Raw genomic sequence first — 24,387 nt, 5'->3', positions numbered from 1 at the left:
TGATTATCTGCTACCTGCCTGCTAGTCTGAGGTCCGACGGTCTGCCTTACTACTCCTGTCAGTCTGTCTAAGGACCAGCTTGCCCGCTCACCTGGGAGCGCACATCAACTACCTGCCTGCTTGCCTGAGGTCCGACGGTCTGCCTTTCAACTCTTGTCAGTCTGTCTATGGACCAGCTTGCCCGCTCACCTGGGAGCGCTCATCTGCTGCCTGTCTGCTAGCCTACCTGGAGGCTCTGCCGTCACGTGCTGTGACCACCCGCCTGTCCAGAGACTTCTGCCCGCTCACCTGGGAGCGCTCATCTGCCGCCTGTCTGTTGGTCTTCCTGGAGGCTCCGCCGTCACGTGCTGTGACCACCCGCCTGTCCAGAGACTCCTGCCCGCTCACCTGGGAGCGCTCATCTGCTGCCTGTCTACTAGCCTACCTGGAGGCTCTGCCGTCACGTGCTGTGACCACCCGCCTGTCCAGAGACTTCTGCCCGCTCACCTGGGAGCGCTCATCTGCCGCCTGTCTGTTGGTCTTCCTGGAGGCTCCGCCGTCACGTGCTGTGACCACCCGCCTGTCCAGAGACTCCTGCCCGCTCACCTGGGAGCGCTCATCTGCTGCCTGTCTACTAGCCTACCTGGAGGCTCTGCCGTCACGTGCTGTGACCACCCGCCTGTCCAGAGACTCCTGCCCGCTCACCTGGGAGCGCTCATCTGCTGCCTGTCTACTAGCCTACCTGGAGGCTCTGCCGTCACGTGCTGTGACCACCCGCCTGTCCAGAGACTTCTGCCCGCTCACCTGGGAGCGCTCATCTGCCGCCTGTCTGTTGGTCTTCCTGGAGGCTCCGCCGTCACATGCTGTGACCACCCGTTCATCCAGAGACTCTCGCCTGCTCACCTGGGAGCTCACGTCTATCATCAGCCGCCACAGGTCGTACCAACCCTTTACCTAGAGACTGCCCCGGTCACTTGCCGTGACCATCTGCCCGTTCATCCAGAGACTGCCCCGGTCACTTGCCGTGACCATCTGCCCGTTCATTCAGAGACTGCCCCGGTCACTTGCCGTGACCATCAGCCCGTTCATCCAGAGACTGCCCCGGTCACTTGCCGTGACCTCCAGCCCGTTCACTCAGAGACTGTCCCGGTCACCTGCTGTGACCTCCTGCCCGTCTTCCCTGGTCGCCACCCGCTCCCTTACAAGGACTGCCCCCTTGTATAGTAGCTCAGAGGTTCCGCCTCCCAGACCCGTTACAGTTTGCTCGGGCCATGGAACCCGGTGGCACCCAAGCTCCCTCGCTCTCGGACCTGTGTCATGAACTGTCCCATCAAAGGTCCCAACAGGAGTCCGTCCTGGGTCACCTGCGGAATGTCAATACTCGCCTGGACACTCTGACTGCTCCACCAGCAACCTCCGCCAGTGCCATGTCTCGCAATCCGGCAGCTCCGCTGCCCACTAATACCATGGTATCCTACCCCGGACCCCGGCTTTCTGCACCTCCTCGCTTCGGAGGCGACTCCGCCCAGGCTCGGGGCTTCATAAATCAGTGCACCCTGCACTTTGAACTATTGTCCCACCAGTTTAACTCCGACCGGGCCAAAATTGCATTCATCATGTCCCATCTCACCGGGGAGGCCCTGGCCTGGCTAAATCCTCTATGGGAGAGAGGAGACCCCCTGGTGTCCAACTTGCCTGCTTTTCTCACGGCTTTCCGGAAAGTCTTCGACGAACCCGGACGGAAGACCTCATCCGCATCATCACTGCTACGCCTCCGTCAGGGAAGTCTCACCGTGGGCCAATATGCCATACGGTTCCGTACCCTTGCCTCGGAGCTGGCCTGGGATAACGACGCTCTGGTATCCGTCTTCTGGGAGGGTCTGTCCGGCCGTATTAAAGATGAACTTGCCGGTCGGGACATTCCTACCACTCTCGATGACCTAATAACTCTTGCCACCCGGATTGACCTACGATTCCAGGAGCGTGCCAAAGAGGTCACCCGTGAGAGGAGGTTACCATGTCTAGCTCCTACTTTTCAGAAACCCGTCACTCCCTCCGTCTCTACCCAGGTACACTCTCCTGAGTCTATGCAGGTCGACCAGACCAAGATGGTCAAAACCCGTCAGGACTTACGCCGTGCCGAGGGGAGCTGCTTCTACTGTGGCAGTAAGGAGCACCAGATCCGTGCCTGCCCGGAGAGGTCGGGAAACGCCTGTGTCTAGGTTCGCTCAGAGAGGTCAACCTAGACAAGAATAAATCCTCTCCATCTCTGCTGCTGTCTGTCTCAATCGTCTGCGGGGAGAACCGTTATTTCGAACTAGCCCAACTTGACTCTGGAGCAGCCGGGAATCTTATTTCACAGTCCCTGGTAGAGAAATACCGCATCCCCACCAAACCTCTGGCTGTACCCTTGTCTGTTGCTGCCGTGGATGGGGGCCTCTTACCACGCCCCATCCAACTCATCACCGAATCCATTACTCTGCAGGTGGGAATGCTGCATTCTGAGAGTATCTCCTTTCATGTTCTGCCTGGACTCTCTCACGCCCTCTTGCTAGGCCTACCTTGGCTCCAGAGACATGCACCCGTGCTTGACTGGCAGACCGGAGAAGTCCTTCGCTGGGGACAGGACTGCCATAAGACCTGTCTGGTTCCCGTCCATCCCGTCCGTCCTTCTCCTACCCCAGCTAATCTACCTGGACTTCCGATTCCTTATTGGTCTTATGCTGATGTCTTTAATAAAAAGGAAGCAGAGACACTACCTCCTCATAGACCATACGACTGCCCTATCGACCTGTTACCTGGTACTACTCCTCCCCGTGAGCGTATTTATCCTTTATCCGCTGCTGAGACCCGGTCGATGTCCGAATATATTGAGGAGAATCTGGCCAGGGGATTCATCCGGAAATCTACCTCCCCGGCGGGAGCAGGCTTCTTTTTCGTCAAAAAGAAGGACGGCTCTCTCCGTCCCTGTATAGACTATAGAGGCCTTAACCAGATCTCGGTGAAGAATAAGTACCCCCTTCCGCTCATTCCGGAGTTATTTGATCGTCTGAGGGGGGCTAGAATCTTCACCAAACTGGACCTCCGTGGGGCATACAACCTGGTTCGTATCCGTCAGGGGGATGAATGGAAGACGGCATTCAACACCCGGGACGGCCACTATGAATATCTGGTAATGCCCTTTGGTCTCTGTAACGCTCCTGCCGTCTTTCAAGAGTTGGTCAATGACATCTTCCGGGACCTTCTCTACTCCTGCGTAGTGGTGTACCTGGACGACATCTTGGTCTTCTCTCCAGATCTCCAGACTCACCGGAGGGACGTTCGTCAGGTCCTGCTCAGGCTCAGGCAGAATCACCTCTTCGCTAAATACGAGAAGTGCCTCTTTGAGCAGACCTCGCTTCCGTTTTTGGGCTACATTATTTCTCAGACCGGCCTACGAATGGATCCAGAGAAACTGTCTGCCATCGAGAAATGGCCTCGACCGGAGGGGTTGAAGGCCATTCAGCGATTCCTGGGCTTCGCCAACTACTACCGCCTCTTCATACCACACTTCTCTTCCCGGACTGCCCCAATTTCCGCGCTCACCCGTAAGGGTACTAATCCCAAAGAGTGGCCGCCCGAAGCAGAGGAGGCCTTTCTTTCCCTAAAACAGGCCTTCTCTTCCGCCCCGGTGCTGCATCGCCCGGACGGCAACAAGCAGTTCTTCCTGGAAGTTGACGCCTCCTCCTCTGGAGCCGGAGCGGTACTTACTCAAAAATCATCTTCCGGGAGAATGGTAACTTGTGGCTTCTTCTCCAAACTCTTCTCCTCTTCTGAGCGCAACTATTCCATAGGAGACCGAGAGTTATTGGCCATCAAACTGGCATTGGAGGAGTGGCGTTACCTACTCGAGGGGGCTCTTCACCCGGTAATAATTTACACTGACCACAAGAACTTGGCTTACCTCCAGCATGCCCAGAGACTTAACCCGCGCCAAGCCCGGTGGTCCTTGTTTTTTGCTCGCTTTGATTTTGTTCTTCATTTTCGCCCGGCTGACAAAAACGTCAAAGCAGATGCCTTGTCCCGATCCTTTCTGGTGTCCGATCTCGAGGAAGAACCTAAACATATCATCGATCCCGCCAGAGTAATGCAGGTGGCTTCCGTGAGCCTAAATCGTCTCCCTCCCGGTAAGACGTTCGTATCAGTACCTGATCGGGAGAAGATCCTACACTGGGGTCACTCGTCTAAACTAGCTGGCCACGCCGGTCAGAAAAAGACCCTCCAGCTTATTGCCCGGCACTACTGGTGGCCTACCCTGCACAAGGACGTAATAGACTTTGTTTCTGCCTGTGTGTCCTGCGCCCGCAACAAAGTCCCGAGACACCTGCCAGCCGGTCGCCTTCTTCCGCTTCCTGTGCCTGCTGCCCCCTGGCAGCATATAGTGATGGACTTCATAACTGATCTCCCCGTCTCTGCCGGTTGTACGGTCATTTGGGTGGTCGCTGACCGCTTTTCCAAGATGGCTCACTTTATTCCCCTGCCTGGCCTCCCGTCTGCACCCGAGCTGGCTAAAGACTTTATCCGCCACATCTTCCGTCTTCATGGCCTGCCCCTCCACATCGTGTCGGATCGTGGGGTACAGTTCACCTCACGTTTCTGGAGAGCCACTTGTAAACTGCTAGACATCACCCTGGACTTCTCTTCCGCTTACCACCCACAGTCCAATGGTCAAGTGGAGCGGATCAATCATAACCTGACCAGTTACCTCCGGCACTTTGTTAATGCCCATCATTCTGACTGGGTGGATCTCCTACCATGGGCCGAGTTCTCCTATAAGAATCACGAGAGCGAATCCTCCTCCAAATCCCCGTTTTTTGTAGTCTTCGGTCAGCATCCTCGGATTCCTTTTCCTGTCTCCACCTCTGTGGACAACCCGGCTGCGGAATCTCTCGTTAGCAAATTTTCCTCCATTTGGGAGAGTACCCGGTCCGCACTCCTTCAGTCGTCCGAAGGGATGAAAAGACACGCTGACAAAAAACGCCTGGATCCTCCACAATTTCGTCCTGGAGATAAAGTCTGGCTCTCGTCTAAATATGTCCGACTCAAGATACCTTCTTACAAGTTAGGGCCTCGGTTCATCGGTCCTCTGGAGGTCATCAGTCAGATCAACCCGGTGGCCTATAAATTAAAACTCCCGGCCAACTTACGGATCCCTAACTCCTTCCATGTATCTCTCCTCAAACCTGTGGTACTTAACTCTTTTTCCAAGTCTACAGGTACGCCTCCTTCTCCGGTTTCTGCTGAGGACGAGTTTGAGGTAGAGAACATTCTTGCCACCAAAAGGGTAAGAGGAAAGACCTTTTTTCTAGTAGATTGGAGGGGGTTTGGTCCTGAGGAGAGAACGTGGGAGCCCCGGGAGAACATCCATGCCCCTCTTATCCTAGCTAAATTTCTGTCTGGCCTAAAAAAGGGGGGCCTAAAGGGGGGGGGTACTGTAGCGCCGGCGTCCCTGCCTCCTGCTAGGCAGGGACGCTGTTCCCCTCACCTCCCTGCTCCGTGCCCGGCGTCCTCCTCCCGCTCTGCTGGCAGCGCGCGCTCCTTCCCGGCCACTGTGCTTAGGGCGCGCGCGCGCGCTCTCCCTCCCTCTTAAAGGGGCCGCGCGCGCCGTCCTAAGGAGTCCCCGGCCAATGGCCGGAGGACTTCACCATATATAAGGCACCTCCTCCAAAATGGAGGTGCCCGAGCAATGTTGTTGCACTGTTTACTACTCTGCTTCAGCCCTCAGGTCCCGTTGCCAGTTACCTGCCAGTTACCTGCCAGATTCCTGCCTGATTATCTGCTACCTGCCTGCTAGTCTGAGGTCCGACGGTCTGCCTTACTACTCCTGTCAGTCTGTCTAAGGACCAGTCTGCCCGCTCACCTGGGAGCGCACATCAGCCACCTGCCTGCTTGCCCGAGGTCCGACGGTCTGCCTTCCAACTCCTGTCAGTCTGTCTATGGACCAGCTTGCCCGCTCACCTGGGAGCACACACCTGCTACCTGCCTGCTAGTCTACCTGGAGGCTCCGCCGTCACGTGCTGTGACCACCTGCCTGTCCAGTGACTCCTGCTCGCTCACCTGGGAGCGCTCATCTGCTGCCTGTCTGCTAGCCTACCTGGAGGCTCTGCCGTCACGTGCTGTGACCACCCGTCTGTCCAGAGACTTCTGCTTGCTCACCTGGGAGCGCTCATCTGCCGCCTGTCTGTTGGTCTTCCTGGAGGCTCCGCCGTCACATGCTGTGACCACCCGTTCATCCAGAGACTCTCGCCTGCTCACCTGGGAGCTCACGTCTATCATCAGCTGCCACAGGTCGTACCAACCCTTTACCTAGAGACTGCCCCGGTCACTTGCCGTGACCATCTGCCCGTTCATCCAGAGACTGCCCCGGTCACTTGCCGTGACCATCTGCCCGTTCATTCAGAGACTGCCCCGGTCACTTGCCGTGACCATCAGCCCGTTCATCCAGAGACTGCCCCGGTCACTTGCCGTGACCTCCAGCCCGTTCACTCAGAGACTGTCCCGGTCACCTGCTGTGACCTCCTGCCCGTCTTCCCTGGTCGCCACCCGCTCCCTTACAAGGACTGCCCCCTTGTATAGTAGCTCAGAGGTTCCGCCTCCCAGACCCGTTACATAGGGTTAGGGCTGGGTTTGGGGCTAGGGTTGTGCTGGGGCTAGGGTTGTGCTGGGGCTAGGGTTGTGCTAGGGTTAGGGCTGGGGTTGGGATTTTTTTCAAAAGTAAGAAAAAAAGATGACGATATGGCGACTAGTGTTGAGAGCAAGTGCTCGCTACTTGAGTTTGCATCGGGTGCTCTGGTATGCATTGAGTATCGTGGGTATTTGAGTGACATGCTCGAGTCTCTGCCCCATATGCTTCGCGGCCAAAAAACTTTACGGGGATTGCCTGCCATGCACGAGCGATCCCCGCATGTTTTTTTTGGGTGTCTAATAACCGTGAAACATGCGGAGCAGGGACTCGAGCATGTCACTCGAGCACACGCTGTACATGGTGCATACCTGAGTACCCGATGCAAACTCAAGTAGCGAGCACTTGCGCTCAAGAATAATGACAACTTATTCAATATGATGACCTAATGTAAACAAATAATGTGCCGTACCTCTGGGTTCAAAATGTTCACTATACACCTTAATAAAATCCTTGAGGGGTATAGTTTCCAAAATGGGGACACTTGTGGGGGAGCTCCACTGTTTAGGCACATCACGGGCTCTCCAAACGCGACATGGTGTCCGCTAACAAATTGAATGGAAAATCGGCTCAAATTGTTAGCGGACGCCATGTTGCGTTTGGAGAGCCCCTGTGTGCCCAAACATTGGAGCTCCCCCACAAGTGACCCCATTTTGGAAACTAGACCCCCCAAGGCACCTATCTAGATGCATAGTGAGCACTTGGAACCCCCAGGTGCTTCACAAATTGATTCGTAAAAATGAAAAAGTGAAAAAAAAAACACTTTTTCATTTTTATGAATCAATTTGTGAAGCACCTGGGGTTCCAAGTGCTCACTATGAATCTAGATAGGTGCCTTGGGGGGTCTAGTTTCCAAAATGGGGTCACTTGTGGGGGAGCTCCAATGTTTGGGCACACAGGGACTCTCTAAATGCAACATGGTATCCGCTAACAAATTGAATGGAAAATCGGCTCAAATTGTTAGCGGACACCACATTGCATTTGGAGAGCCCCTCTGTGCCCAAACTTTGGAGCTCCCCCACAAGTGACCCCATTTTGGAAACTAGACCCCCGAAGGCACCTTTCTAGATGCATAGTGAGCACTTGGAACCCCCAGGTGCTTCACAAATTGATTCGTAAAAATGAAAAAGTGAAAAAAAAAAATACTTTTTCATTTTTATGAATCAATTTGTGAAGCACCTGGGGTTCCAAGTGCTCACTATGAATCTAGATAGGTGCCTTGGGGGGTCTAGTTTCCAAAATGGGGTCACTTGTGGGGGAGCTCCAATGTTTGGGCACACAGGGACTCTCCAAATGCAACATGATATCCGCTAACAAATTGTTGGCTCAAATTGTTAGCGGATATCATGTTGCATTTGGAGAGTCCCTGTGTGCCCAAACATTGGAGCTCCCCCACAAGTGACCCCATTTTGGAAACTAGACCCCCAAGGCACCTATCTAGATGCATAGTGAGCACTTGGAACCCCAGGTGCTTCACAAATTGATTCATAAAAATGAAAAAGTGTTTTTTTTTTTCACTTTTTCATTGTTACGAATCAATTTGTGAAGCACCTGGGGGTTCCAAGTGCTCACTATGCATCTAGAAAGGTGCCTTGGGGGGTCTAGTTTCCAAAATGGGGTCACTTGTGGGGGAGCTCCAATGTTTGGGCACACAGCGGCTCTCCAAACGCAACATGGTGTCGCTAACAATTTGAGCCAATTTTGCGTTAAATTTGTTAGCGGACACCATGTTGCATTTAGAGAGCCGCTGTGTGCCCAAATATTGGAGCTCCCCCACAAGTGACCCCATTTTGGAAACTAGACCACCCAAGGCACCTATCTAGATGCATAGTGAGCACTTGGAACCCCCAGGTGCTTCACAAATTGATTCGTAAAAATGAAAAAGTGAAAAAAAAAACACTTTTTCATTTTTATGAATCAATTTGTGAAGCACCTGGGGTTCCAAGTGCTCACTATGAATCTAGATAGGTGCCTTGGGGGGTCTAGTTTCCAAAATGGGGTCACTTGTGGGGGAGCTCCAATGTTTGGGCACACAGGGACTCTCTAAATGCAACATGGTATCCGCTAACAAATTGAATGGAAAATCGGCTCAAATTGTTAGCGGACACCACATTGCGTTTGGAGAGCCCCTCTGTGCCCAAACTTTGGAGCTCCCCCACAAGTGACCCCATTTTGGAAACTAGACCCCCGAAGGCACCTTTCTAGATGCATAGTGAGCACTTGGAACCCCCAGGTGCTTCACAAATTGATTCGTAAAAATGAAAAAGTGAAAAAAAAAAATACTTTTTCATTTTTATGAATCAATTTGTGAAGCACCTGGGGTTCCAAGTGCTCACTATGAATCTAGATAGGTGCCTTGGGGGGTCTAGTTTCCAAAATGGGGTCACATGTGGGGGAGCTCCAATGTTTGGGCACACAGGGACTCTCCAAATGCAACATGATATCCGCTAACAAATTGTTGGCTCAAATTGTTAGCGGATATCATGTTGCATTTGGAGAGTCCCTGTGTGCCCAAACATTGGAGCTCCCCCACAAGTGACCCCATTTTGGAAACTAGACCCCCAAGGCACCTATCTAGATGCATAGTGAGCACTTGGAACCCCAGGTGCTTCACAAATTGATTCATAAAAATGAAAAAGTGTTTTTTTTTTTCACTTTTTCATTGTTACGAATCAATTTGTGAAGCACCTGGGGGTTCCAAGTGCTCACTATGCATCTAGAAAGGTGCCTTGGGGGGTCTAGTTTCCAAAATGGGGTCACTTGTGGGGGAGCTCCAATGTTTGGGCACACAGCGGCTCTCCAAACGCAACATGGTGTCGCTAACAATTTGAGCCAATTTTGCGTTAAATTTGTTAGCGGACACCATGTTGCATTTAGAGAGCCGCTGTGTGCCCAAATATTGGAGCTCCCCCACAAGTGACCCCATTTTGGAAACTAGACCACCCAAGGCACCTATCTAGATGCATAGTGAGCACTTGGAACCCCCAGGTGCTTCACAAATTGATTCGTAAAAATGAAAAAGTGAAAAAAAAAACACTTTTTCATTTTTATGAATCAATTTGTGAAGCACCTGGGGTTCCAAGTGCTCACTATGAATCTAGATAGGTGCCTTGGGGGGTCTAGTTTCCAAAATGGGGTCACTTGTGGGGGAGCTCCAATGTTTGGGCACACAGGGACTCTCTAAATGCAACATGGTATCCGCTAACAAATTGAATGGAAAATCGGCTCAAATTGTTAGCGGACACCACATTGCGTTTGGAGAGCCCCTCTGTGCCCAAACTTTGGAGCTCCCCCACAAGTGACCCCATTTTGGAAACTAGACCCCCGAAGGCACCTTTCTAGATGCATAGTGAGCACTTGGAACCCCCAGGTGCTTCACAAATTGATTCGTAAAAATGAAAAAGTGAAAAAAAAAATACTTTTTCATTTTTATGAATCAATTTGTGAAGCACCTGGGGTTCCAAGTGCTCACTATGAATCTAGATAGGTGCCTTGGGGGGTCTAGTTTCCAAAATGGGGTCACTTGTGGGGGAGCTCCAATGTTTGGGCACACAGGGACTCTCCAAATGCAACATGATATCCGCTAACAAATTGTTGGCTCAAATTGTTAGCGGATATCATGTTGCATTTGGAGTCAAATGGCGCTCCTTCCCTTCCGAGCCCTGCCGTGCGCCTAAACAGTGTTTTTTCCCCAAATATTGGGTATCTGCGTGCCCAGGGGAAATTGCACAACAAATTTTGTGGTCCATTTTTTCTTGTTACCCCTGTGAAAATAAAAAAAATTGGGTCTAAAGTAACATTTTTGTGAAAAAAGTTAAATGTTCATTTTTTTCTTCCACATTCAAAAAATTCCTGTGAAGCACCTGAAGGGTTAATAAAGTTCTTGAATGTGGTTTTGAGCACCTTGAGGGGTGCAGTTTTTAGAATGGTGTCACTTTTGGGTATTTTCTGTCATAAAGACCTCTCAAAGTGACTTCAAATGTGATGTGGTCCCTAAAAAAATGGTTTTGTAAATTTTGTTGGAAAAATGAGAAATCGCTGGTCAACTTTTAACCCTTATAGCTCCCTAACAAAAAAAAATTTTGGTTCCAAAATTGTGCTCATGTAAAGTAGACATGTGGGAAATGTTATTTATTAACTCTTTTGTGTGATATATCGCTCTGATTTCAGGGCTTAAAAATTCAAATTCTGAAAATTGCAAAATTTTCAAAATTTTCGCCAAATTTCCGTTTTTTTCACAAATAAATGCAAGTGATATCGAAGAAATTTTTCCACAATCATGAAGTACAATATGTCATGAAAAAACAATCTCAGAATCAGGGGGATCCGTTGAAGCGTTCCAGAGTAATTACCTCATAAATTGACAGTGGTCAGAATTGTAAAAATTGGCCTGGTCATTAACGTGCAAACCACCCGCGGGGCTTAAGGGGTTAAAACGAGGGTAAAATCTCGACCAAAGGCTGAAGTATAGAGTCAATCCATCTATTTACCGACTCCAAGTAGTTCCGTCCTCCCGATATTATAGGTCGTCCAAGGGGGGTGGATGTATTTTTATGGAGTTTGGGTAACAAATACAGAGTAGGTATAGTAGGTTCAGTGACTATTAATGCTGTAAAGAGGTCACGAGTAATTACTTTATTACTCAATGCTTTATTGAGAATGCTCTGAAGTTGTCGACTGAAGGCGGACAAGGGGTTATGTAACATACCTGGCGGCGTCCTTGCATGGTGGTCCATCTCCCACTGTGCAAGAGCGCGCACTTGATCTCCTGTCCAGAATGTCTCTCTGGCTTCCCTCCATGCTGTCTGTTTGTGTCTGTTTCTGCTGCTTAAGGGCGGCGCCCGATCACTTCCTGCTTTTTGTACCTGCTGTGGGTCACACCTCTTGTGCGTCCTCAGCCTATTGCTGTCTGTCACCTGGTATATAGCTCAGCTGCTCCCATCTATCCCTGCCTGAGCATTGTGTTTCTTTCAGTGTGTGCTTGCACTCTGAAGGTGCCAGGTCCCGTTCTGTGTTCTCTTTTCTGCCTATCCTGGAGGCTGTATTTCCAGGCCTGTCTGAACACGCTCCTAGCCTGTTCCTCCTGCCTTCTAGGGGCCGATTACCTAGACCTGTTCCTGTATCTTGTCTGACCTGTCTGAACACGCTCCTAGCCTGTTCCTCCTGCCTTCTAGGGGCCGATTACCTAGACCTGTTCCTGTATCTTGTCTGACCTGTCTGAACACGCTCCTAGCCTGTTCCTCCTGCCTTCTAGGGGCCGATTACCTAGACCTGTTCCTGTATCTTGTCTGACCTGTCTGAACACGCTCCTAGCCTGTTCCTCTCGCCTTCTAGGGGCTGATTTCCTAGACCCGCTTCTGTATCTTGTCTGTCCTGTCTGAACACGCTCCTTGCCTGTTCGTCCTGCCTCTCTGGGGGCCGTATTCCCAGACCCGCTCCTGTATCCCGCTGCAGTGTCGGTCTCCTCCGTACACTCAGTTCCAGTCTGAACTCTCTCCTATCCTTTACCTGTTTTGCCTCTATGTCCGTTCCCTTCCTTTTTCTGCAGAGTCTGAACTCGTACCTAACTCCTGCTTGTTGTCTCTGTACTCCCGTTTGTGAGTTTGTGGTCCACTCGCTACTTCACTGCAAGTACCCTGTGGGTGTCTGGCTCTGCCTTTCCCTTCCTGTCTGTTCCGTGTGAACAGAGCCCTGTCCCCCCTACTCAGCCTAGCCTGCTCTGACTCCTTTGCTCGCTGCTCCGGCAGTCCTGTCCTGCCCTGCTTCTGCCCGCTGCTCCGGCAGTCCTGTCCTGCCCTGCTTCTGCCCGCTGCTCCGGCAGTCCTGTCCTGCCCTGCTTCTGCCCGCTGCTCCGGCAGTCCTGTCCTGCCCTGCTTCTGCCCGCTGCTCCGGCAGTCCTGTCCTGCCCTGCTTCTGTCCGCTGCTCCGGCAGTCCTGTCCTGCCCTGCTTCTGCCCGCTGCTCCGGCAGTCCTGTCCTGCCCTGCTTGTGCTCGCTGCTCCTGCAGCCCTGTCCTGCTCTGTTCTTGCCCACCGCTTCGGGCGTTCCCTCTCTGCTGTGGTTGTCTACCGCATCTGCGGTTCTGTGACCCAGTCTGTACTGGGTCTTAACCTTTCTGTGCTCCAGCCCGTCCTTTCGGCCAGTACCTCCCTGCCTGCATACTCGCCTGTATCCACCCATCTGCATACCTGCCGTGTTTGCTTATATCCACCAGTCTGTGCCAGCCTAACCTGCCTGTTCCTGAGTCCCAGTGTGTACTGGGTCCTATCCCGCCTGTGTTCCTACCTGCTAGTGCCTCCCTGTCTGCACTCTAGCTGTGCTTGCCTGTACCCCTCTACCTGTATTGTTCCTGAGTCCCAGTGTGTACTGGGTCCTATCCCGCCTGTGTTCCTACCTGCTAGTGCCTCCCTGTCTGCACTCTAGCTGCGCTTGCCTTTACCCGCCTGCCTGCATACCAGTCGTGCCTGCCTATACCCTCCAGTCTGTGCGCCAGCCTAACCAGCCTGATCCAGTAATCCCTGTGTGGGTCAACCCCCGTGTCCGGAGTTTGACCTGGAGTAGCACCTGGTCCCTCTGCCCGGTTTCTCCCTGGTGCACTGGCGTCGTATGCCGTCGTGCCATCTTGGTCGGATCGGCCAGATACTTAGTCACGCCCCTCCAGGCACTCTCCGGTTCATGGTCCAGTGGAATCACTACAATCACACGCACACGCCGCTCAGCCCGGGCGTGTGCATAACAGCATGCTCAGGCCATGGTTCCCGTTGAGCCCCACGGCCTTCGCTCTCTGAGAAGTTTTCCAGCGAATACATGCATTAAAATAAATAAATAAATATTTTTTTTTTCCTTTAGCTGAGTTCCAGGCGAATTACGCACCCGTCCAGATGGATCTATCTGCTCTCGTTCCCGCGGATCCGCTACGTTATTATGGGGATCCTAGACAAAGTCGTGCATTTGTGGAGCAATGCATGCTACACTTCAAGTTCTACCCTCTATGTTTTCCCACCGATCGGGTTAAGGTGGCATTCATTATGTCTTACCTGGCGGGTGATGCCTTGGAATGGATCAACCCCCTATATGAAACACAGGATCCGATCCTCCTGGACCTAATGGCCTTCCTGGTGGCCTTTCTAATGGTCTTCGATGATCCTAACCCGGAGGCTCCTGCTGAAGCTTCACTTCCCAATATCCCGGAGCAGCCCCAATGGGTAATGTGTGTGGGTAGCGCAATAGTCCTCCAGCCCAATGAGACTACTGCCCACCCAGAATCCTCACAGGGTGACTATGCTTTCCGGAATACTTCTCCCAACCTCAAGAGGCAGTCCAGACGTGCTAGACGTAGAGGCAAGCCGTCACGCCAGGGTCTGTCCTCCCTGAGACCTCCTGACCCCAACCTTGAAGTCCCTACTGAAGCTTCATCTCCCTGTATCCCGGAGAAGCCCCAACGGGTAATGTGCGTGGGTAGTGCACCAGTTCTCCTGCCCGAAGAGACTTCTGCCCATCCAGACTCCACACAGGAGAACTTCCTGCACCCGGCATCAGATGCTTCACCCACTTTAACCGGTGTGCATGTCCAAGGATGCTCCAAAGCTGTGGTTACCTCAGAGTCTGTGCACCTCTACTACCTGGCGGAGGACCCCCTGTTGCCTCCTGAATCCTCCGGGATACCACTCGATGACAAATGGAGAGAGAATTCTCTACACCCGGTACTCGATACTTTGTCCGCTTCGTCCTGTGAGTCTGACAATGGGTACCCCAAAGTGGTAGTTACCCCCGAGTCTCTACACCCCTCCGACCAGGCGGAGGACCTCCAGTTGTCTCCTGAACCCTTCGGGGTGCTACCTGGTAGCGAAAGGACAGAGACTCTCCTATACTCTGTACCTGATACCTCGCTCGCTTCGTCCAGTGAGTCCAACCTAGTGTACTCCGAAGCAGAGGTTACTCCCGAGTCTCTACACCCCTCCGACCAGGCGGAGGACCTCCAGTTGTCTCCTGAACCCTTCGGGGTGCTACCTGGTAGCGAAAGGACAGAGACTCTCCTATACTCTGTACCTGATACCTCGCTCGCTTCGTCCAGTGAGTCCAACCTAGTGTACTCTGAAGCAGTGGTTACTCCCGAGTCTCTACACTCCTCTGACCAGGCGGAGGACCTCCAGTTGTCTCCAGAACCCTTCGGGGTGCCACCTGGTGGTAAATGGACGGAGACTTTCCTATATCCTGGATCTGATACCTCGCTTGCTTCGTCCAGTGAGTCCGACCTAGTGTACTCTGAAGCAGAGGTTACCCGTGAGTCTCTACACCCCTCTGACCAGGCGGAAGACCGCCAGTTGTCTCCGGAACCCTTCGGGGTGCCACCTGGTGGAGAATGGACAGAGACTTTCCTATACTCGGTACCCGATACCTCACCTGCTTCGTCCAGTGAGTCCGACCTAGTGTACTCTGAAGCAGATGTTTTCTCTGAGCCTCTGCACTCTTCTGACCCGGCGGAGGACCTCCAGTTGTTTCCTGAATCCTCCGGGGTACCACCAGAAAACAAAGAGACAGTGACTTTTCCTCATTATGTACCTGATAACCCGTCTATTTCTTCCTGTGAGCTTGTCAAGATGTACCTCGAAGCAGAGATTACCCCCAAGTCTCTGTCCCCCTCCAACCCGGTGGAGGACTTCCAGTTGTCTCCTGTACCCTCTGGGGTGCCACCTGAAAATATGTGGAGAGAGACTTCCTTGTGTGCTGTTCCTGGTACTCCACCCGTTTCGTCTGTTGCTAAGGGTGGCTGGATGGGAGGTAGCATCCTAGCTACCCAGAGGAGACCAGTTTTTCCGGTGGACAGTGGAAGTGATCTCTTCGAAGTGAAGAATTGGCCCTCGAATTCCCTGCGGAAGATTCTGGCAGGCCTGAAGAAGAGGGGACGTAAGGGGGGGGGTACTGTAACATACCTGGCGGCGTCCTTGCATAGTGGTCCATCTCCCACTGTGCAAGAGCGCGCACTTGATCTCCTGTCCAGAATGTCTCTCTGGCTTCCCTCCATGCTGTCTGTTTGTGTCTGTTTCTGCTGCTTAAGGGCGGCGCCCGATCACTTCCTGCTTTTTGTACCTGCTGTGGGTCACACCTCTTGTGCGTCCTCAGCCTATTGCTGTCTGTCACCTGGTATATAGCTCAGCTGCTCCCATCTATCCCTGCCTGAGCATAGTGTTTCATTCAGTGTGTGCTTGCACTCTGAAGGTGCCAGGTCCCGTTCTGTGTTCTCTTGTCTGCCTATCCTGGAGGCTGTATTTCCAGGCCTGTCTGAACACGCTCCTAGCCTGTTCCTCCTGCCTTCTAGGGGCCGATTACCTAGACCTGTTCCTGTATCTTGTCTGACCTGTCTGAACACGCTCCTAGCCTGTTCCTCTCGCCTTCTAGGGGCTGATTACCTAGACCCACTCCTGTATCTTGTCTGTCCTGTCTGAACACGCTCCTTGCCTGTTCGTCCTGCCTCTCTGGGGGCCGTATTCCCAGACCCGCTCCTGTATCCCGCTGCAGTGTCGGTCTCCTCCGTACACTCAGTTCCAGTCTGAACTCTCTCCTATCCTTTACCTGTTTTGCCTCTATGTCCGTTCCCTTCCTTTTTCTGCAGAGTCTGAACTCGTACCTAACTCCTGCTTGTTGTCTCTGTACTCCCGTTTGTGAGTTTGTGGTCCACTCGCTACTTCACTGCAAGTACCCTGTGGGTGTCTGGCTCTGCCTTTCCCTTCCTGTCTGTTCCGTGTGAACAGAGCCCTGTCCCCCCTACTCAGCCTAGCCTGCTCTGACTCCTTTGCTCGCTGCTCCGGCAGTCCTGTCCTGCCCTGCTTCTGCCCGCTGCTCCGGCAGTCCTGTCCTGCCCTGCTTCTGCCCGCTGCTCCGGCAGTCCTGTCCTGCCCTGCTTCTGCCCGCTGCTCCGGCAGTCCTGTCCTGCCCTGCTTCTGCCCGCTGCTCCGGCAGTCCTGTCCTGCCCTGCTTCTGTCCGCTGCTCCGGCAGTCCTGTCCTGCCCTGCTTCTGCCCGCTGCTCCGGCAGTCCTGTCCTGCCCTGCTTCTGCCCGCTGCTCCGGCAGTCCTGTCCTGCCCTGCTTCTGCCCGCTGCTCCGGCAGTCCTGTCCTGCCCTGCTTCTGCCCGCTGCTCCGGCAGTCCTGTCCTGCCCTGCTTCTGTCCGCTGCTCCGGCAGTCCTGTCCTGCCCTGCTTCTGCCCGCTGCTCCGGCAGTCCTGTCCTGCCCTGCTTGTGCTCGCTGCTCCTGCAGCCCTGTCCTGCTCTGTTCTTGCCCACCGCTTCGGGCGTTCCCTCTCTGCTGTGGTTGTCTACCGCATCTGCGGTTCTGTGACCCAGTCTGTACTGGGTCTTAACCTTTCTGTGCTCCAGCCCGTCCTTTCGGCCAGTACCTCCCTGCCTGCATACTCGCCTGTATCCACCCATCTGCATACCTGCCGTGTTTGCTTATATCCACCAGTCTGTGCCAGCCTAACCTGCCTGTTCCTGAGTCCCAGTGTGTACTGGGTCCTATCCCGCCTGTGTTCCTACCTGCTAGTGCCTCCCTGTCTGCACTCTAGCTGTGCTTGCCTGTACCCCTCTACCTGTATTGTTCCTGAGTCCCAGTGTGTACTGGGTCCTATCCCGCCTGTGTTCCTACCTGCTAGTGCCTCCCTGTCTGCACTCTAGCTGCGCTTGCCTTTACCCGCCTGCCTGCATACCAGTCGTGCCTGCCTATACCCTCCAGTCTGTGCGCCAGCCTAACCAGCCTGATCCAGTAATCCCTGTGTGGGTCAACCCCCGTGTCCGGAGTTTGACCTGGAGTAGCACCTGGTCCCTCTGCCCGGTTTCTCCCTGGTGCACTGGCGTCGTATGCCGTCGTGCCATCTTGGTCGGATCGGCCAGATACTTAGTCACGCCCCTCCAGGCACTCTCCGGTTCATGGTCCAGTGGAATCACTACAATCACACGCACACGCCGCTCAGCCCGGGTGTGTGCATAACAGGTTATATGTGAGCTTTCTGTAACATGTGGTGTTGTTCAATTGACGAAATGCCTCACGCTCATACATCTTCTTTGGCCAAATCACAATGTTACCACCCTTGTCCGCCGGTTTCAGTACATCAGGCAAATTGCTTAGTTGTTTCAATCTCAGGCGTTCCCCTCGGGTAAGATTGTCCTTGTGAATTTGACTAGGTATGTTACAAAAATTCATTGGTAACAATTTGCACAAATAAATCGACATTGGTACAACTAGAGAGGGGAGGGAACTTCTTGGAGTGAGATCTAATAGATGGAGGAATCTTACCATGTAAGGAGGCATCATGTTCAATGGCCAAATCTTCAAGAGTTCTTAAGGCCAATTGTTCCTCCTCTGTTGGAAACAATTTATCAAGGTTAGTGTCATGGAAATATCTTTTGAACATCAATGACCTAGCAAATATGTGCAGATCTTTGATTGCTGTGAATTGGTCAAAGCCAGAAGAAGGGGAAAATGTTAAACCTTTAGTCAGTAAAGATAAATCATTGCTAGAAAGGACATGATTACTAAGGTTGATTACCTTATTACCTTATTTTCTTTTTTTCTCTTGTCTATTGATGTAGATTCATATCTCTTATATGGATGAAAGTTATAATCACGTTGTTTGCTAACTCCCGATCGAGTCATCATGGATGTAGAAGGTGTATCAGAACTTTCACTGAGAGACGATATTGAAGTGACAGATGGAGTGCGAGATGATCGATGTTGATTAATCGTGGCTTGTCGCCAACGGTAGACAGTTTTCATCTGGTAATCACGCTTTGCATCTCTGGGTTTACACTATGGTTTACGTCCTGCTTCTATGGTGATATGTTTCATCACTTCCTGTTGGCGCTTTGCATCTCTGGGTATTTCACAGCGCTACCATATATCCAATGCGCCCTATACATTCATTTGATGAGCGGGGAGGTGCCGCACAGCTGCTAATTTTCTTATTGGTTGACATATCCTTTTTATATCACTTCCTTCCACTTCTCCTTATACCCCTTGACAAAGGCTGACCGCCGAAACGCGCGTCGGGGTTGGCGCGCACGTGGACAGACATTTAAGGTAATCTCCCTTTAGAGGCTACATGCCTCTTTTAGACATGTTTTTCATGGTCGATCTATTGAATTTAGCTCCCATAAGTGACATATTTAATCAATGCACCTGCATACTAATGTTATAATAGGTGACTATAGGTGACTATATATACTATGTTAATTATGGTCCTTATGGAGTGTTTTATTCCACTGTGCGCGCCATTTTAAGACACTGTGTGTCTTTCATGTATGTTTTTTCACCCCTAATTGTATTTGTTCAATAAAATTTATACTATTTGCCCTCATATTTGTGATGGATCTTCTATTCAGAGCCTAGGTTCCTCCCCCTCTTCTTCTGCATATTTTGCATGATGATCCTTCCATATATTAGTCCTAATTTGGCAATTTTTTATGATGAAATACAATAAGCACAATGTGATTATTTCATATACATTGCCCATATCTGTCAGATTCCTCTTAATAAGAGGAGGGAGACTAGGACTGAACCCTGAGAAACTCCAACAGAAAGAGGAGGGGACCTAAGACTGAACCCTGAGGACCACCGACAATAAGAGGAGGGAACCTAGGACTGAACCCTGGGGAACCCCGACAATAAGAGGAGGGGGACTAGGACTGTACCCTGAGGAACTCCAACAGAAAGAGGAGGGGACCTAAGCCTGAACCCTAAGGAACAGTGCTTCCCATCCGTCTCGCCATGCACCATCTGGCTCCTTAGTGGAGCGTGACACCTAGGCTGTCCCCGGTACTGCAGCTGCTGATGTTATGATCTGCTACAACCACTAAGGAAAGACAGGATATCTGTCCCTATAATAGAACTAAACTGGATCCCTACAATGTAACGGGGAACCTGATCCTGCGATCAGACCCGCTAAAGTCCTCAGCTAGTCTGTACGAAGACCTATAGATGCAAGGGAGGGATCCCTACAAGAACTAGGGACTGGGATAAAGTTGGACACCTCCTAGCAGAAATTGTAGCAGTAAAAGACAAACACACAACATAGAACATAGAGGTCTGAAGACCTAGCAAAACTAACAGAGAAAGGTAACAGAGCACCAAGCTAGCTCAAGAGTAGAAATTACAATGAAGTCTAGCAAGGCCAGGAGGGCGGAGCCGGATTAAATAGGCAAAAAAGGTCATGTGACCAGCAAACTAGAAAAAAAACCAACAGGAGAGTTTTAACAGCTGACCCCATGGGTCAGCCTCGCAGACACAGCCACTAGTCTCGGAGAAACTGGCAGAAGAGGGTTTCGTACTCTGTTCAGACTTCACAGGTTCTGGATCCTCAGGCAGAATGGATACTGACACTGAATCACAGACTCACAGACAGGGCTGGATTCGGATACTGGAACAGGCTCCGACAGTACGGAATCTGGAATACTAACCAGGACTGGCACTGGTGCAGATACAAGTCCCGCCGAAACGATTATAGGTTTGGGTACCGCCGATGCGGCTTCAAGGCTCAAGTACAGCTGGTGCGGCTTCAGGGTTCAGGTACCGCCACTGCGGCTTCATGGTTCAGGTACAGCCGGCGCAGCTTCAGGGTTCAGGTGCAGCCGGTGCGGTTTGAGGGTTCAGGTACAGCCGGTGAAGCTTCAGGTTTCAGGTACCGCCGCTGTGGCTTCAGGTTTCAGGTACCGCCGGTGCGGCTTCAGGGTTCAGGCACCTCCAGGTGCTGTTTTGGTTCAGGTACCTCCAGGTGCTGTTTTGGTTCAGGCACCTCCAGGTGCTGTTTTGGTTCAGGTACCTCCAGGTGCTGTTTTGGTTGAGGTACCTCCAGGTGCTGTTTTGGTTCAGGTACCTCCAGGTGCAGTTTGGTTCAGGTACTTCCAGGTGCTGTATTGGTTCAGGTACCTCCAGGTGCGGTTTTGGTTCAGGTACCTCCAGGTGCTGTTTTGGTTCAGGTACCTCCAGGTGCTGTTTTGGTTCAGGTACCTCCCGGTGCTGTTTTGGTCCAGGTACCTCCAGGTGCTGCTTTGGTTCAGATACCTCCAGGTGCTGTTTTGGTTCAGGTACCTCCAGGTGCTGTTTTGGTCCAGGTACCTCCAGATGCTGTTTTGGTTCAGGTACCTCCAGGTGCTGTTTTGGTCCAGGTACCTCCAGGTGCTGTTTTGGTTCAGGTACCTCCAGGTGCTGTTTTAGTTCAGGTACCTCCAGGTGTGGCTTCAGGGTTCAGGTACCTCCAGGTGCTGTTTTGGTCCAGGTACCTCCAGGTGCTGTTTTGGTTCAGGTACCTCCAGGTGCTGTTTTGGTCCAGGTACCTCCAGGTGCTGTTTTGGTTCAGGTACCTCCAGGTGCTGTTTTGGTTCAGGTACCTCCAGGTGCTGTTTTGGTTCAGGTACCTCTAGGTGCGGTTTGAGTTCAGGAACCTCCAGGTGCTGTTTTGGTTCAGGTACCTCCAGGTGCAGTTTTGGTTGAGGTATCTTCAGGTGCTGTTTTGGTTCAGGTACCTCCAGGTGCTGTTTTGGTTCAGGTACCTCCAGGTGTGGCTTCAGGGTTCAGGTACCTTCAGGTGCTGTTTGGTTCAGGTACCTCCAGGTGCTGTTTTGGTCCAGGTACCTCCAGGTGCTGTTTTGGTTCAGGTATCTCCAGGTGCTGTTTTGGTTCAGGTACCTCCAGGTGCGGTTTTGGTTCAGGTACCTCCAGGTGCTGTTTTGGTTCAGGTACCTCTAGGTGCGGTTGGGTTCAGGTACCTCCAGGTGCTGTTTTGGTTCAGGTACCTCCAGGTGCAGTTTTGGTTGAGGTATCTCCAGGTGCTGTTTTGGTTCAGGTACCTCCAGGTGTGGCTTCAGGGTTCAGGTACCTCCAGGTGCGGTTTTGGTTCAGGTACCTCCAGGTGCTGTTTTGGTTCAGGTACCTCCAGGTGCGGTTTTGGTTCAGGTACCTCCAGGTGCTGCTTTGGTTCAGGTACCTCCAGGTGCGGCTTCAGGGTTCAGGCACCTCCAGGTGCTGTTTTGGTTCAGGTACCTCCAGGTGCTGTTTTGGTTCAGGTACCTCCAGGTGCTGTTTTGGTTCAGGTACCTCCAGGTGCTGTTTTGGTCCAGGTACCTCCAGGTGCTGTTTTGGTTCAGGTACTTCCAGGTGCAGTTTTGGTTCAGGTACCTCCAGGTGCAGTTTTGGTTCAGGTACCTCAAGGTGCAGTTTTGGTTCAGGTACCTCCAGGTGCTGCTTTGGTTCAGGTACTTCCAGGTGCGGTTTCGGTTCAGGTACCTCCAGGTGCTGTTTTGGTCCAGGTACCTCCAGGTGCTGTTTTGGTTCAGGTACTTCCAGGTGCGGTTTTGGTTCAGGTACCTCCAGGTGCAGCTTTGGTTCAGGTACCTCCAGGTGCTGTTTTGGTTCAGGTACCTCCAGGTGCTGTTTTGGTTCAGGTACCTCCAGGTGCGGTTTTGGTTCAGGTACAGCCAGTGTGCCTTCAAGGTTCAGGTACCTCCAGGTGCTGTTTTGGTTCAGGTACCTCCAGGTGCTGTTTTGGTTCAGGTACCTCCAGGTGCGGTTTTGGTTCAGGTACCTCCAGGTGCAGCTTCAAGGTTCAGGTACAGCCGATGCAGCTTCAGGTTTCAGGTACCGCCGGTGCGGCTTCAGGTTTCACGTACCACCAGTGTGGCTTCAGGGTTCAGGTACCGCCGGTAAGGTTTCAGGGTTCAGGTACCTCCAGGTGCGGTTTTGGTTCAGGTACCTCCAGGTGCAGCTTCAAGGTTCAGGTACAGCCGATGCAGCTTCAGGTTTCAGGTACCGCCGCTGCGGCTTCAGGTTTCAGGTACCGCCGATGCGGCTTCAGGGTTCAGGTATCTCCAGGTGCTGTTTTGGTTCAGCTACTTCCAGGTGCAGCTTCAAGGTTCAGGTACAGCCAGTGCGGCTTCAGGTTTCAGGTACCGCCGGTGCGGCTTCAGGTTTCACGTACCGCCGGTGCGGCTTCAGGGTTCAGGTACCGCAAGTGCGGCTTCAGGGTTCAGGTACCTCCAGGTGCGGTTTTGGTTCAGGTACAGCCAGTGTGGCTTCAGGGTTCAGGTACCTCCAGGTGCGGCTTCAGGGTTCAGGTACCTCCAGGTGCGGTTTTGGTTCAGGTACCTCCAGTTGCGGCTTCAGGGTTCAGGTACCTCCAGGTTCGGCTTCAGGGTTCAGGTACCTCCAGTTGCGGCTTCAGGGTTCAGGTACCTCCAGGTGCGGTTTTGGTTCAGGTAGCTCCAGGTGCGGCTTCAGGGTTCAGGTACCTCCAGGTGTGGCTTCAGGGTTCAGGTACCTCCAGGTGCGGCTTCAGGTTTCAGGTACCGCCAGTGTGGCTTCAGGGTTCAGGTACCGCCGGTAAGGTTTCAGGGTTCAGGTACCTCCAGGTGCAGCTTCAAGGTTAAGGTACAGCCGGTGCGGCTTCAGGTTTGAGGTACCGCCGGTGCGGCTTCAGGTTTCACGTACCGCCGGTGCGGCTTCAGGTTTCACGTACCGCCGGTGCGGCTTCAGGTTTCACGTACCGCCGGTGTGGCTTCAGGGTTCAGGTACCGCCGGTGCGGCTTCAGGGTTCAGGTACAGCCGATGCAGCTTCAGGTTTCAGGTACCGCCGCTGCGGCTTGAGGTTTCAGGTACCGCCGATGCGGCTTCAGGGTTCAGGTACCTCCAGGTGCTGTTTTGGTTCAGGTACCTCCAGGTGCAGCTTCAAGGTTAAGGTACAGCCGGTGCGGCTTCAGGTTTCAGGTACCGCCGGTGCGGCTTCAGGTTTCACGTACCGCCGGTGCGGCTTCAGGTTTCACGTACCGCCGGTGCGGCTTCAGGTTTCAGGTACCGCTGGTGTGGCTTCAGGGTTCAGGTACCGCCGGTGCGGCTTCAGGTTTCACGTACCGCCGGTGTGGCTTCAGGGTTCAGGTACCGCCGGTGCGGCTTCAGGGTTCAGGTACAGCCGATGCAGCTTCAGGTTTCAGGTACCGCCGCTGCGGCTTGAGGTTTCAGGTACCGCCGATGCGGCTTCAGGGTTCAGGTACCTCCAGGTGCTGTTTTGGTTCAGGTACCTCCAGGTGCAGCTTCAAGGTTAAGGTACAGCCGGTGCGGCTTCAGGTTTCAGGTACCGCCGGTGCGGCTTCAGGTTTCACGTACCGCCGGTGCGGCTTCAGGTTTCACGTACCGCCGGTGCGGCTTCAGGTTTCAGGTACCGCTGGTGTGGCTTCAGGGTTCAGGTACCGCCGGTGCGGCTTCAGAGTTCAGGTAACTCCAGGTGCGGTTTTGGTTCAGGTACAGCCAGTGTGGCTTCAGGGTTCAGGTACCTCCAGGTGCGGTTTTGGTTCAGGTACCTCCAGGTGCTGTTTTAGTTCAGGTACCTCCAGGTGCGGTTTTTGTTCAGGTACCTCCAGGTGCTGTTTTGGTTCAGGTACCTCCAGGTGCTGTTTTGGTTCAGGTACCTCCAAGTGCTGTTTTGGTTTAGGTACCTCCAGGTGCTGTTTTGGTTCAGGTACCTCCACGTGCTGTTTTGGTTCAGGTACCTCCAGGTGCTGTTTTGGTTCAGGTACCTCCAGGTGCTGTTTTGGTTCAGGTACCTCCAGGTGCTGTTTTGGTCCAGGTACCTCCAGGTGCTGTTTTGGTTCAGGTACTTCCAGGTGCAGTTTTGGTTCAGGTACCTCCAGGTGCAGTTTTGGTTCAG

Source organism: Phyllobates terribilis, unplaced genomic scaffold (assembly GCF_046119375.1).
Source record: "Phyllobates terribilis strain yellow unplaced genomic scaffold, ASM4611937v1 Scaffold_11__3_contigs__length_659146591, whole genome shotgun sequence".
Lineage (NCBI taxonomy): Eukaryota > Metazoa > Chordata > Amphibia > Anura > Dendrobatidae > Phyllobates > Phyllobates terribilis.
Note: the sequence above shows the minus strand (reverse complement) of the source record.